Source organism: Ursus americanus, chromosome 11 (assembly GCF_024610735.1).
Source record: "Ursus americanus isolate L20-20 chromosome 11, mUrsAme1.1.p, whole genome shotgun sequence".
Taxonomy (NCBI): Eukaryota; Metazoa; Chordata; class Mammalia; order Carnivora; family Ursidae; genus Ursus; species Ursus americanus.
The window spans coordinates 70656604-70669748 of NC_142137.1; the positions used below are offsets into that span (position 1 = coordinate 70656604).

At 35.9% G+C, this 13145-nt stretch overlaps 1 protein-coding gene and 1 long non-coding RNA gene across 2 annotated transcripts in view; one reads left to right on the forward strand and one right to left on the reverse strand.

The window, feature by feature from the left end:
- Positions 1-13145, forward strand: part of PACRG (parkin coregulated) — a 496763-nt gene that overhangs the window by 220355 nt on the left and 263263 nt on the right. The window lies entirely within an intron of this gene.
- The window catches only part of LOC148109292 (uncharacterized), a 34534-nt gene continuing 22437 nt past the window's right edge, over positions 1049-13145 (reverse strand). Inside the window, exon 3 of the long non-coding RNA XR_015726163.1 lies at positions 1049-3912. This is a non-coding gene — a long non-coding RNA (uncharacterized LOC148109292). The remainder of the gene's footprint in view (positions 3913-13145) is intronic.

The window sequence follows — 13145 nt, forward strand, 5'->3', positions numbered from 1 at the left end:
GTGAAAGAGAGGGAGGTAAAGAAAAATTATTTGAGCCAAACAACAGAATGATTTTATAAAATGTTTTTTTCAGGTTAAAAGAGAGAGAGGAGAAATATAGAGAGCAGCAACTATATTTTAATTATCTTGGTGTTGCCCACAGTGACTTGATCATAGCAGATGCTCAAAAAATAGTCTTCAGATGGGTGAATAAATGGATGAAAGATATGTCTTTCCATTTTGTAAAACAGTTTGGTTGAGTATTTGGGGGAAATTCTGTTTGTTGACAAATGAATAGAGAAGAATATTACTATAGACAACCAAGAGACTATAAATGGATATTTATTCTTTTGCAGAAGCTTTTTTCTTGTCATCAAAGTGTGTTTGATTTATTAGGTAGGCCTACCCAGCAGTGAGTATGTGGAGAAATTTGGCTCCTCTGTAATGGGAAGTCATAACCTGGAGATCTGACAGCTGGATCCAGTGCTTACATGTGTTTGATAAGCCTGAGTAATTGTTTTTTTGTTTTTGTTTTTGTTTTGTGAGACATTACAAATGGAGAATTTTCATGTCCAGATCTCTGGCTTCTCTTGCAAGTTCTGACAATACTGAGTATATGTTCCCGTGTGTCAGTAAATATCTGGAGTCAAGTAACACCTTCCTTGTTTTCTCCATTCCCATGGGTTCCTACTAAGTCCACCATGGTAGTCTAATACCGGTTGACACCAATTACACTGTTTACATTATTGTTTTTCTTAAAGTAGGTAAATATTCCTATAAGGCCAGATTGACTGGGTGAGCCTCATGTTGCCAGAAAAATGAGAGAGAGCAAATGTTTGTGTGGAAGTGAATATCACCTTGTTGATGGATATACAAATAAAATATATCTCTGGGGAAAGAACGAGACACCGCCTGCCTCTATGATTCAATTTACTTATATAGTTCCTATAAGCATTTGAATTTTAATTCTTGTTTTCCAAATATCAGTGATGAAAGGAAGAGAAAATTGAGTCTGTTGGCAGTACAAGAATGGAATTAGAAATGATATGCACTGGAAAAATCTGGGGAAGTAAAAGTGGCAGGAGATGGAGAAAGGAAATATTTCTAATTCAAATCCCACTTTTCTCCTATATTCACTTCTTGCTGAATATTGTTGTTTTGTTTCTTAATTATTTTCTCTCTCTCTTACTCCCATCTTCTTCACAGAAATTATTTCGTTTGTCAACAGCCACAGGTAGAATGGACTCATAAGGAAATGAAGTCTAACACCAACTACAGCAACAATGACAACAGCTGTTATTTATTGTCCTTCTTTACTCTGCTTGCCACTAAATTAGGTGTTTTATTTTTTCTTTTATTTTTTTTAAGATTTGTTTATTTATTTTAGAAAGAGAGAGAGAGAGCACAAGGGGTGGGAGGAAGAGCAGAGGGAGAGGGAGAGAGAGTCTCAAGCAGACTCTTCACTGAGCATGGAACCCAATGGGTATTGATCTCACAACCCTGAGATCATGACCTGAGCTGAAACCAAGTGTGGGGCACTTACCTGACTATGCCACCCAGATGCTCTTAGATTAGGTGCTTTAAATAAATTAGCCCTAATCCTCACAATATTTATTTAAGATAGCATTACTAACCCCATTTTTACGTATGCTGGGACTGAACCTTAGAATGGTTAGATAATTTCCCCAGCTAATAAAAGCAGACCAATATTCAAATTAGGTTCACATGACTGTGTTCTTTCCACTTGGACTTACTTAATAGTTGGCTAACCATTCCAACTGGATCATTAACTCATGCTTAAAAAAATAATAACCCCATCAGCCTGTTTCAGAGTTCAATGATCCTGAAGTATAACGTAGAAAATAATTCTCTTACTATAATTTAAACCACGGTTGGTCTTTACTTTTCAAACTAACACATAAAAAGGTTTTTAAAATTTCAGAGCTTTTGTTGTGTACTTTTCTGATACATATGTAACATTATATACAAAGTACATTAGCTATGATATCTAGCATTGATAAAATTCTAGTTTATATGTTTCTACTTTCATATATATGCAAATTTAATGTGTGTATGGAATTTAAATAATTTCCTAACAAACATATTTATTTGTTCATTTGTTCATTCATTTAGATTAGTAGTATACAGAAAAAAGCCTGGGCTGTGAGTCAACCCAGCATACAAGATCTGGCTCTACTATTTACTACTGTAAGACCTTGTTCAAGTTACTTCACTCTCTGTATTTCAGGGTTTTTTTTTTTTAATTTTAAAATAGGACTAACAATGCTGTGTTTATTTGAAAAATAAACTGATGTATAGGTTATCCATTTCTTCTTGACTGTGCTGTGATAGTTTTCCTCTTTCAAGAAATATGTCCATTTCATCCACAGTGTCATATTTATTGGCATAAAGCTCCTCCCTAATATTAATTTATTATATTATTTATATAACAAAGTATTACAGAATATTACAGAAGACTATTGAAAAACAATGAGGAGTCAGCCATGGTTTCACCACTCTCATTCCCCTAAGTGGTCATTTGTGTCTTCTCTCTTTTTTAGTGATCTTTATGGTCAGAGGCTTATTGATAGTATTGATCTTCTCAAAGGGTCATCTTTAGGTTTCACTGATTTTCTCCATCACTTTTCTGTTTTCTACTTCATTAATTTCCACTCAAATATTTGTTTTCTTTTTCTTTTAGTTTTTTGTGATTATAGTTGACACACAATGTTACATTAGTTTCAGGTGTAGAGAGTGATTCAGCTTCTCCATACATTATATTATAATCACCATAAGTAAAGCTACCATCTGTCATCACACAGCACTATTACAGATATCATTGACTATATTCCCTATTCTGTGCCTTTTATTCTTGTGACTGTATCTCCTACTCCCCTTCACCTATTTTGTCCATCCTCCTACCCCCTTCCCACTGGCAACCGTCAGTTTGTTCTCTATATTTATGGGTCTGATTCTGCTATTTGTTTGTTTTTTCAGTTGTTTTCTGTTTTTAGATTTCACATATGAGCCGAATCATGTAGTATTTGTTTGTCTCAGTCTGACTTATTCCGCTCAACATAATACCTTCAAAGTCCAGCCATGTTGTCACAGATATCAAGATCTCATCCTTTTTTATGGCTGAGTAATATTCCATTATAGCTGTCTCTTTATACCACATCTTTAGCCATTTATCTATTGATGGACACTTAGGTTGCTTCCAAATCTTGGCTATTGTAAATAATCCTGCAATAAACATGGGGGTGCATATATCTTTTCAAATTAGTGTTTTCATTTTCTTTCGGTGAATACCTGGTAGTGGAATTTGGATCATATGGTATTTCTGTTTTGAATTTTTTTAGGAACCTACATACTGTTTTCTACAGTGACTGTATCAATTTACATTCCCACCAAGAGTGCATGAGGGTTCCTTTTTTCCTCCACATCCTCACCAAAACTTGTGATTTCTTGTCTTTCTTATTTTAGTAATTCTGACAAGTGCAAGGTGTTATCTCATTGTGGTTTTGATTTGTTCTATCAAAATATCAACAGCATTTTTCACAGAACTAGAACAAGTGGTACTAAAATTTACACGGGACCACAAAGACTTCGGATAGCCAAAGCAATCTTGAGAAAAAAAGAATAAAGCTGGAGGTATCACAGTTCCAGATTTTAAGATAAAGTACAAAGCTGTGGTAATCAAAACAGTATGGTATGGGCACCAAAATAGACACGTAGATCAGTGGAACAGAATACAGTGTTCAGAAATAAACCATACTGGGGCGCCTGGGTGGCTCAGTTGTTAAGCGTCTGCCTTCGGCTCAGGGCGTGATCCCGGCGTTCTGGGATCGAGCCCCACATCGGGCTCCTCCACTGGGAGCCTGCTTCTTCCTCTCCCACTCCCCCTGCTTGTGTTCCCTCTCTTGCTGGCTGTCTCTGTCAAATAAATAAATAAAATCTTTAAAAAAAGAAAAAAAAGAAATAAACCATACTTATCTAGTTAGTTAGTGTAGGAAAAAGGAGGCAAGAATATAAAATAGGGAAAAGATAGTCTCTTCAATAAATAGTGCTGGGAAAATTGGACAACAACATGCAAAAGAATGAAACTGGACCACTTCCTAACACCACACACAAAAATAAACTCAAAATGGATTAAATAACTAAATGTGAAACCTGAAACCATAAAATTCCTAGAAGAGAATACAGGCAGTAATTTCTCTGACATCAGCCATAGCAACATTTTTCTAGATATGTCTCTTAAAACAAGGGAAACAAAAACAAAAATAAACTATTGGTACTGCATCAAAACAAAAAGTTTTGTTTTTTTTTTTCCCCCTGGGTCTAATACTGAAAAAAGTTTTTTTTTAATAATAGTTTTTTATTATATTATGTTAGTCACCATACAGTACATCTCTAGTTTTTGATGTAAAGTTCCATGATTCATTACTTGCATGGAACACCCACTGCGCCGTGCAATACATGCCCTCCTTAATACCCATCACCAGCCTATCCCATTTGCTCAGTGAAGGAAGTCATCAACAAAACAAAAAGGCAACCTACTGAATGGGAGAAAATATTTGCAAATGATATATCTAATAAGGGGTTAGTATCCAAAATATATAAAGAACTTCTACAACTCATCACCAAAAAAACCAAACAAGCCAATTAAAAAATAGGCAGGGAATCTGAATAGACATTTTTCCAAAGAAGACATACAATGGCCAACAAATACATGAAAAGATTCTCAACATCACTAATCCTCAAGGAAATGCAAATCCACTCACATATTTTTTATTTCCTTTGTTTTTCCTACTGTGGTTCATATTTTCTACTCTTTTTCTAATTTCTTAAGGTAGAAGATGAGGTCATTGACTTGAGATATTGCTATAAATTTCTAAGTACTATTTTAGTTGCATCTCACAAACCTTGATATAGTTTATTTTCATTCCGTTGAAATACTTCAACATTGTTCTTTTGATTTCTGACAAGTGTAAGGTGTTATCTCATTGTGGTTTTAATTTGTTCTATCAAAATATCAACAGCATTTTTCACAGAACTAGAACAAGTGGTACCAAAATTTACACAGAACCACAAAGACCTCGGATAGCCAAAGCAATCTTGAGAAAAAAAGAATAAAGCTGGAGGTATCACAGTTCCAGATTTTAAGATAAACTACACCTAGTTTATCTTAAATTTTTGTTTAATTTCCAAATATTTGGGGATGTTTCCAGATATTTTTCTGTTACTAATTTCTAATTTAATTTCATATAATTAGATAGCATTCTTCATATAACTTGAATTCTTTTAAATTTACTGAGACTTATTTTATGACCCAGAATATGGTCTATTTTGGTAAATGTTCTGTATGCACATTAAAAAATGTGCATGTTACCATTTTGGCTGTAGTGCTCTATAAATGCCAATTAGATCAATTGGTTGATAATGTCATTTATTATCAATTGACTGTTAATGTTATCTAGTTTTTGTATCTTTACTGATTTTTTTAGTCTACTTGTTCTGTAAGTTATTGAGAAAATGGTATTGAAATCTGTCATTGATGGGAGGCCTGGCCACAGGAAGAAGTCTTCTTTGTGTGTGTTTCCTGTAGCCTGTAGTGGGGGTTGGGGGGGGAGTCTCCAGTCCCATGTGATAAAGCAGGCAAGAGTGTGTGGGTCACCCAAGGAGTGGGAAGGAGTGGCCCTACGTTCCAAAGTTGGTCTAATCACATCCACCTTTGTGAACATCTTTTCCAGTGTAGTTTGAGCATGTTCTTTTAATAAACATGTTTGCTTTCTCAAAACAAAACAAAACAAAACAGGAACAAAAACGTAACCATAGTTATGACTTCCTCTAATTCTTCCTGCAGTTCTATCAGCTTTTGCTTTGTGTATGTTGAAGCTCTGTTACTGGGTGCATAAATGTTTAGGATTGTTATATCATCTTGATAAATACTTTATCAGTATGAAATAACCTTCTTTATCCCTGGTAGATATCTGTGCTCTAAAAGCTACTTTGTTGATGTTAATATAGCCTTTTTACTTTTAATTTACTGTGTCTTATATTTAAAGTATGTTTTTGGAGGCTGCATATAATTTTTTTAAGTTTTTTATTCTAATTCTAGTATAGTTAACATACAATGTTATATTAGTTTCAGGTGTACAATATAGTGATTCAGCAGTTCCATACATTACTCAGTGCTCATCAGGATAAGTGTATTCTTAACTACCTTCACTTATTTCATCCATCATCCCACCCACCTCCCCTCTGGTAACCATCTGTTTGTTCTCTATAGTTAAGAGTCTGTTTCTTGGTTTATCTAACTCTATCTTTTTTTCTCCTTTGTTTATTTTATTTCTTAAATACCACATACGAGTGAAATTGTATGGTATTTGTCTTTCTCTGACTAATTTATTTCACTTAGCATAATACTCTCTAGCTCTTTCCATGTCCTTGCAAATGGCAAGATTTCATTCTTTTGATGGCTGAATAATATTCCATTATAAATATATATCTCACATCTTCCTTATCCATTCATCAGTTGGTGGACGCTTGGGGTTTTTCCATAGATTGACTATTGTAAATAATGCTACAATGAACATACAGATGCATGTATCCCTTTGAATTCCTGTTTTTGTATTTTGGGGCCAAATACCCAGTAGTGTGATTACTGGATTGTAGGGTAGTTCTATTTCTAACTTTTTGAAGAACCTCTATACTATTTTCCACAGTAGCTGCACCAGTTTGCATTCCCACCAGTGGTACATGAGGGTTCCTATTTCTCTACATCCTAGCCAACACTTGTTGTTTTTTGTTTTTTATTTTAGATGCTGCATAGAATTCTGCCTTGTATTTTCTATAATCTGATAAGATCCGACTCTAAATTTAACTTAATTTCCTTTCATATGATTATGTTTCATATGGTTATGATATGGTTGTTTTATAATTTATCATCTTGCTATTTGTATTTTTATTTGCCCCATCTGTGTTTTATTCCCTTCTTCCTCTTTTTTAAAAAAATTCTGTTCGGGTAAGGATATTTTATGATTTCATTTAATCTTATTTTTAGTTCAAAATTTTTATTGTTCTATTTTAGTGGTTGCCACAAAGTTTATAGTATATATTTTAACTTGTCACACTAAAACTTCAAAAGATATTATATCACTTACTATATAGTATAAGAATATTACAACAACATTCTGCCATTTCTTTCCTCCTAAGGTTTGTGCTATATTATACCTCTTACTTGTACATGTTATAAACCAATAACAAGACATTGTTATTATTCTTGTTTCCAGTAGTCAATTATCTTTTACAAAGACTTAAATAATGGGAAAAATTTACTCATATAGTTACCGTTTCTGATGCTCATCTATCCTTTTCATAGCCACAGGTTTTTATATGGTATCATTTTCCTTCTGCTTGATTGACTTCCTTCAACTTTTTTTGGAGTGCAGTTTTGCGGCTTTGAATTTTTTCATATGTCTGAAATAGTCTTTTTCATATGTCTGAAATAGTATATAGTAGCACTTTCTCATATGTCTGAAATGTTGGCTTTTGAAAGATATTTTTGAAGAGTAAAGATATCTCATTTTACATTAAATGTATCTTTTATTCTCTGGCTGCTATTAAGATTGTCTCTTTGTCATTAGTGTTCAACAATTTGATTATGATGTGCCTCTGTGGTTGTCCTCACATTTCTTGTGCTTGAGGCTTATTGATCTTCTTGGATCTGTTGGATTACGATTTTCATCAGACTTGGAAAATTTCAGCCATTATTTCTTCTTCCGTCCCCCTTTCCCCTCTGTCTTTGGAGACTCCACTTATACTTGTATTAAGCTGTTTGAAGTTGTCCCATAGCTCACTGATACTCAATTTTTCCCATCCTTTTTTATTTGGAAGCTTTCTGTTGCCGTATCTTGAAGCACATCAGTCCTTTTTTCTGCGATGTCTAATCTGCCATTAATTGCTTCCACTATCTTTTTCATCTCAGATATGCTTTTTCTCAACTCTGAAGTTCTAATTTTTTTGTCTTGTTTTAAATATCTTCCACATCTCTACTTAAGATGTCCAGTCTTTCTTATAGGTTCCTGGGTGTATGAAATACAGTTATAATAACAATATCCTTGTCTACTAATTCTGTTATCTGTGTCATTTCTGAGTCAGTTTCAATTGATTGGTTTTACTTTTCATCATGGGTTTTAGTTTCCTGTTTATTTGTATATCTGTTATGCAAAAAATTTTGTGAATTTAACTTGCTGGGCACTAGGTACTTTTGGGTTCCTATAGTTCCTATAAATGTATTGTAGCTTTGTTCTGGAACACAGTCAAGTTACCCGAAAGCAGTTTGGTCCCTTTAGGTCTTGCTTTTATGCTTTGTCAGGCAGAACCAGGGCAGCATTTCCTGAGGGCTAATTTACCCCACTACTGAGCCTTCTGAGTACTCTACCAAGTGACAAAAGATTTATGAGTTTTTTCCATTCAGGCTCGTGGCAACAGGCACTATTCTCTGCTATGATTGCCCCAGGCATGTGATTACTAAGGCTTTCAGATGCTTCTTTCTCCAGGCACAGGTAGTTTCCTCACACAAAGTGACCAGAATTCAGCTGAATACACTGGAGGACCAGCTGTAGACCTCCAGAGCTCTCCTTCTTGCAGGTCACTTGTTGCTGGTCCTCTGTCCTTGGAACCACAGCTGCCTTGGGCTCCCTGGACTCCCTGCTCTGTCTCCTCACCTCGCGGAGAACACCGGACTTCTCCACTTTGCTCCACTGACTGCAGACTCCCTCCAGGCATTGAGTGGGGGCAATCACAAGTCTTATCTCATTCATTTCCTGTCTCTCAGTATCACTGCCCTTCATTACCCGATGACCAATGTCTTGAGAACCATTGTTTCATGTATTTTCATATGTATTTCATTTTTTATATATTTTATTTTTTAATATATTTTTTAGTTGTTTCAGGCATGAGGGTTAATCAGGTCCCTCTTTCTCCATCTTAGTCAGACCTGGAAGTTGCTGAGCTCCAGACTGACCCAGAATTTCCTGGGGGCACTTCCCAATTCACCAAGCTCAAACAGAAAGCAGCCATCTCACTAGGCAGCCAGGAGTCTTGGTCCCAAGTAACAGAAGAGCAGAAAGCAGCAGTGCAAGTTCAGCTGGGGTGTCACAGCTAAACTGGTTGCTTTTTAAATCCCGTCTCTCAAAGCTTCCTAAATCTAAACTCTCCCACTGACCCCGGAAAACCTTATTGTTTTTGTTCTGAGTTTACAACCTCGAAAGGCACATCAGAGAAAATAAGGGGACTTGACCAAAATTTAATCCCTTGCACTTCCCTCAGTGATCCTTTAACCATGTAGGTCCTCAGATTTTCCATAGATTCCCTCCAACACACACACGCACACACACGCACACACACACACACACTCATGCATGATGATTGCGCTTGGTTCTTCAAAGATGGGTCACCATAGTACTTCTATGAGATACTTTCTCAGCACTTCTTTTCTATCCATACCTCTTCTGAAATAAAAGCCAGCATAACAACAACATTTCTACAGCAAAATCACAGCATATTGACTGAATCTCACCCACTAGGCTCTCATTTAAATCCACATATGATCTTGTGACCAGCTTTAGTTTGCAGGTCCTCTACACCACTCAGTGAAAAGAGAGTCATTTGTGTATCATTTTGTGTCTAGATCCCTTACTTCTTGCACATGGAACAGTACACAGAATAACAGGTGGGCGGAAGATAGTTTGTTTCCCATTTTAACAAAATCTGGCCCAAGTTTAGTCAAGCCCAAGTCTAAAGAGTTCCTAGGAGACACTGAGGCCCATTTGTGCTGAGTGGTGGCTCAGCATCTCACACAGTCAGGGGGCCCTATATCCCTTCCCTTCACCAGGAGATGCCCAGGCTCTAATCTACCCCAGATGAGAGGTCTGGGTTGGGAAACATGAGAGTCTCTTCAGCTGCTAAACATCCATGTGTGTCATGTCGAGAGGACAGCTGTTAACACTGTCTACGAGGGAAGCATGGAACCACTTGCCTCCTGAAGTGAACTTCAAATTAGCTTCAGCTCTTTTATTTAACTACTTGTTGAGCTTTGAGCAAAGCACATTACCTGGGCTTGTTTCTGTTTCTTTATCTGTTAGTAAAGAAAAGGCCATGACAATTTGATTTACAAGAATCTTTCCAGCTCCAGAAGTCTTTGATTGCTTATTTTTGTATAGATACAGGACAACATAACTAAGAGAGAGTAGAATCGTGGGTTTCATTCAGTAAATTCAATGAAGCAGAAGACTAAAAAGTGTGTGGACAGACCTATTTAGCGCATCTGTGTGACAGCAACAACAAAATCTAAGTCATTAACATACTTCTTCATATATGCATTCATTTAGTAAACATTTCATTCTTTGAGATATTTGTATCATGTGACCTTAAATAAGAAATTAGTGGCAGAGATAGGAATAAAGTATATTTCAAAGCCCTTTGTCCTGTATGAATCTCTCATTTTATATATTATTCTATAAAATAAAATTATGCTATATTAAAAGAAAATGAACTCAGCATTGAAAAGGTAAAACTTTCCATCATGGAAATTTATCTTATTAGGATCTGAAATTTAACATTGCATTAATGTGGCTCATTACATTTAATGATTTCAATAAAAATACAGACAATAGTCCTCAAAATTTGCTTAGATCTTCTTCCTGTGGTCTTTAGAAAAAGATTTTGCTTTCCTGTGTGGATCTTCTCCAGAATTTTTAATCTAAGCATGATTTCTTTGACAATCCAAATTATGGAAATTATTAGCACAGCTAGCCACTTGCTTCCTTCAGACGATGAACAGTGCACTAATTAGCTATGCTGTGACACATTCCATCGATGATTAGCCAACTGCGATGGAGTTATTTACAACTCTGGAAGCTGTGCAGAATCTTACACATTTGAAGCTAGGGCTAAATCATTCCTGGCAATAGAATTTCAAGCTTACACTTAAAAAGCTGCTGAAAAAGTGTAAGTGTGAGTTTTACTATTGTTATAAAATTTCATTTTCATGAGATTTGTGTTTCTTTTCATTTACTAATAGATTATCATTTTTAAAAAGAAAATTAGGTACAGTGAGTAGAAAGAATTGAAAATTATAAATTCTTTGTTTTGAATGACATGAAACATACTAATATTTAAGTAAAATGAGATACTCCTATATTTAGGCATTTATGTATTTGTGTTATTTACATAGCTGGGCTTGTGTTAGTAGAAAACACAGAAATGTTCATATTCAAAGCAAATAAAAAATGATACTAAACTTTGTAGTCTTAGTAGTTTGGGATTCAAGGTCATTTTGAAGATCTAAGGTTTCAATAGCATTGCGTCTAGTAAAAAAAAACTTTTTTGATTCCCTAACCATTATGCTATAAAACAGAGCTCTTAGGTTAAATTTAAGAAACAAAGGATTGAATGTGATCCACTACACCAAATCTGTTTTGCCATACTAGATGATACCAAACTGTTAATTATTTTTTTGCAGAGATAATAAAGCAAAATATTAGATTCTGATTATCTAGTGTTTTACTAAAGCAAAATGCATTATTTGTTATTTTGGTTTTTGCATCATTCCCTCAGAAAAAGCAGGAAGAAATGAAGGGTTCATGCTGACAAATTTATTAGCATGCTTATATGTAGGTGGTGCTTCCTGTGACCCGTCCTGAGGAAAACAGACCTAAAGGCACCTCCTGCCCCCTTGTCCCCCTCATCCATCAGCGCAGTCCCTCCACAAAACCAGTCCTTCCCAACCAGCCTCATGCAGCCACTGTTTTTCTGTAGCCCGAGCACATATTTTTAGTATCTTTATTTAGACAAGCAATCATATCTTCTGCCTCGTGACATCCTTTCAATCTTTGTTAGATGAGTCTTGTTGTGCTACTTTTCTCTGTTTATATCTCGTCTTTAAAGTTTAGATCTCTGGGTTCTTTATAAATAGCACTCTTCTCCTTATCAGAATTCTGAATAAATTGTGAATTCCTTCAACCAACAATAAGCACCTATGATGTCTCAGGCACTGTTCTAGGCAGGAGGACAACACAGTAAGTGATAGGGATGTAACAGCTTACTCTCCTGGAGCTTACATTCTAACTGAATGAGACAGGAAAGAAACAATAACATCAATAAGCAAGTCATAGTGTTTGGTGGTGATTGCCATCAGAAGACAAAGTGGAGCTGTGTAAAAGGGATCAGAAGTGCAGGAGACACAGACAGTGTGGAGTTGCACAACTGAGCTGCGATGATCCTGGAAGGAGTCTGCCCAGCAGGATGCACAGCCTAGAGGAGGAAGGGAAACTGTACGCAGGCCGCTCTCAGCTGGAAAATGGAGAAGCTGTGCCAACTGTGAGCAGATTATTGGTCCCAAATTTACCGATCAGGGAAATTACTCCCCCTCCCGTAGGGATGAGTGGGTAAGGGGAGGAGAAAGGTAAGAAAGGGGTCAGGGAAGGGACTCTTCCTACCATGTGGAACAAATACAGAAGTGGGGACATTCTTCTCCCTGCACTATTTTTTTTTAATTTTACTTTTAATTTTTAATTTTTTTAATTTTTAATTTTTTTAAATTAACATATAATGTATTATTTGTTTCAGGTCTGTGATTCATCAGTCTTATGTAATACCCAGTGTTCATTACAACACATACCCTCCGCAGTGTCCGTCACCCAGTTACCCCATCCCCTAACCCCCTCCCCTCTAGCAACCCTCAGTTTGTTTCCTAAGATTAAGAGTCTCTTATGGTTTATTTCCCTGTCTAGTTTCATCTTGTTTTATTTTTTCCTCTCCTCCCCTATGATCCTGTGCCTTGTTTCTTAAATTCCGCATATCAGTGAGATCATATAATAATTGTCTTTCTCTGATTGACTTATTTCACTTAGCATAATTTCTCTAGTTCCATCCATGTCATTGCAAATGGCAAGATTTCAATTTTTGATGGTTGCATAATATTCCATTGTCTATATATACCACATCTTCTTTATCTATTCATCTGTTGATGGACATCATCTAGGCTCTTTCCATAGTTTGGCTATTTTGGACATTGCTGCTATAAATATAAACATTGGGGTGCAGGTGCCCCTTCAGATCACTACATCTTTGGGGTAAATACCCAGTAGTGCAATTGCCGG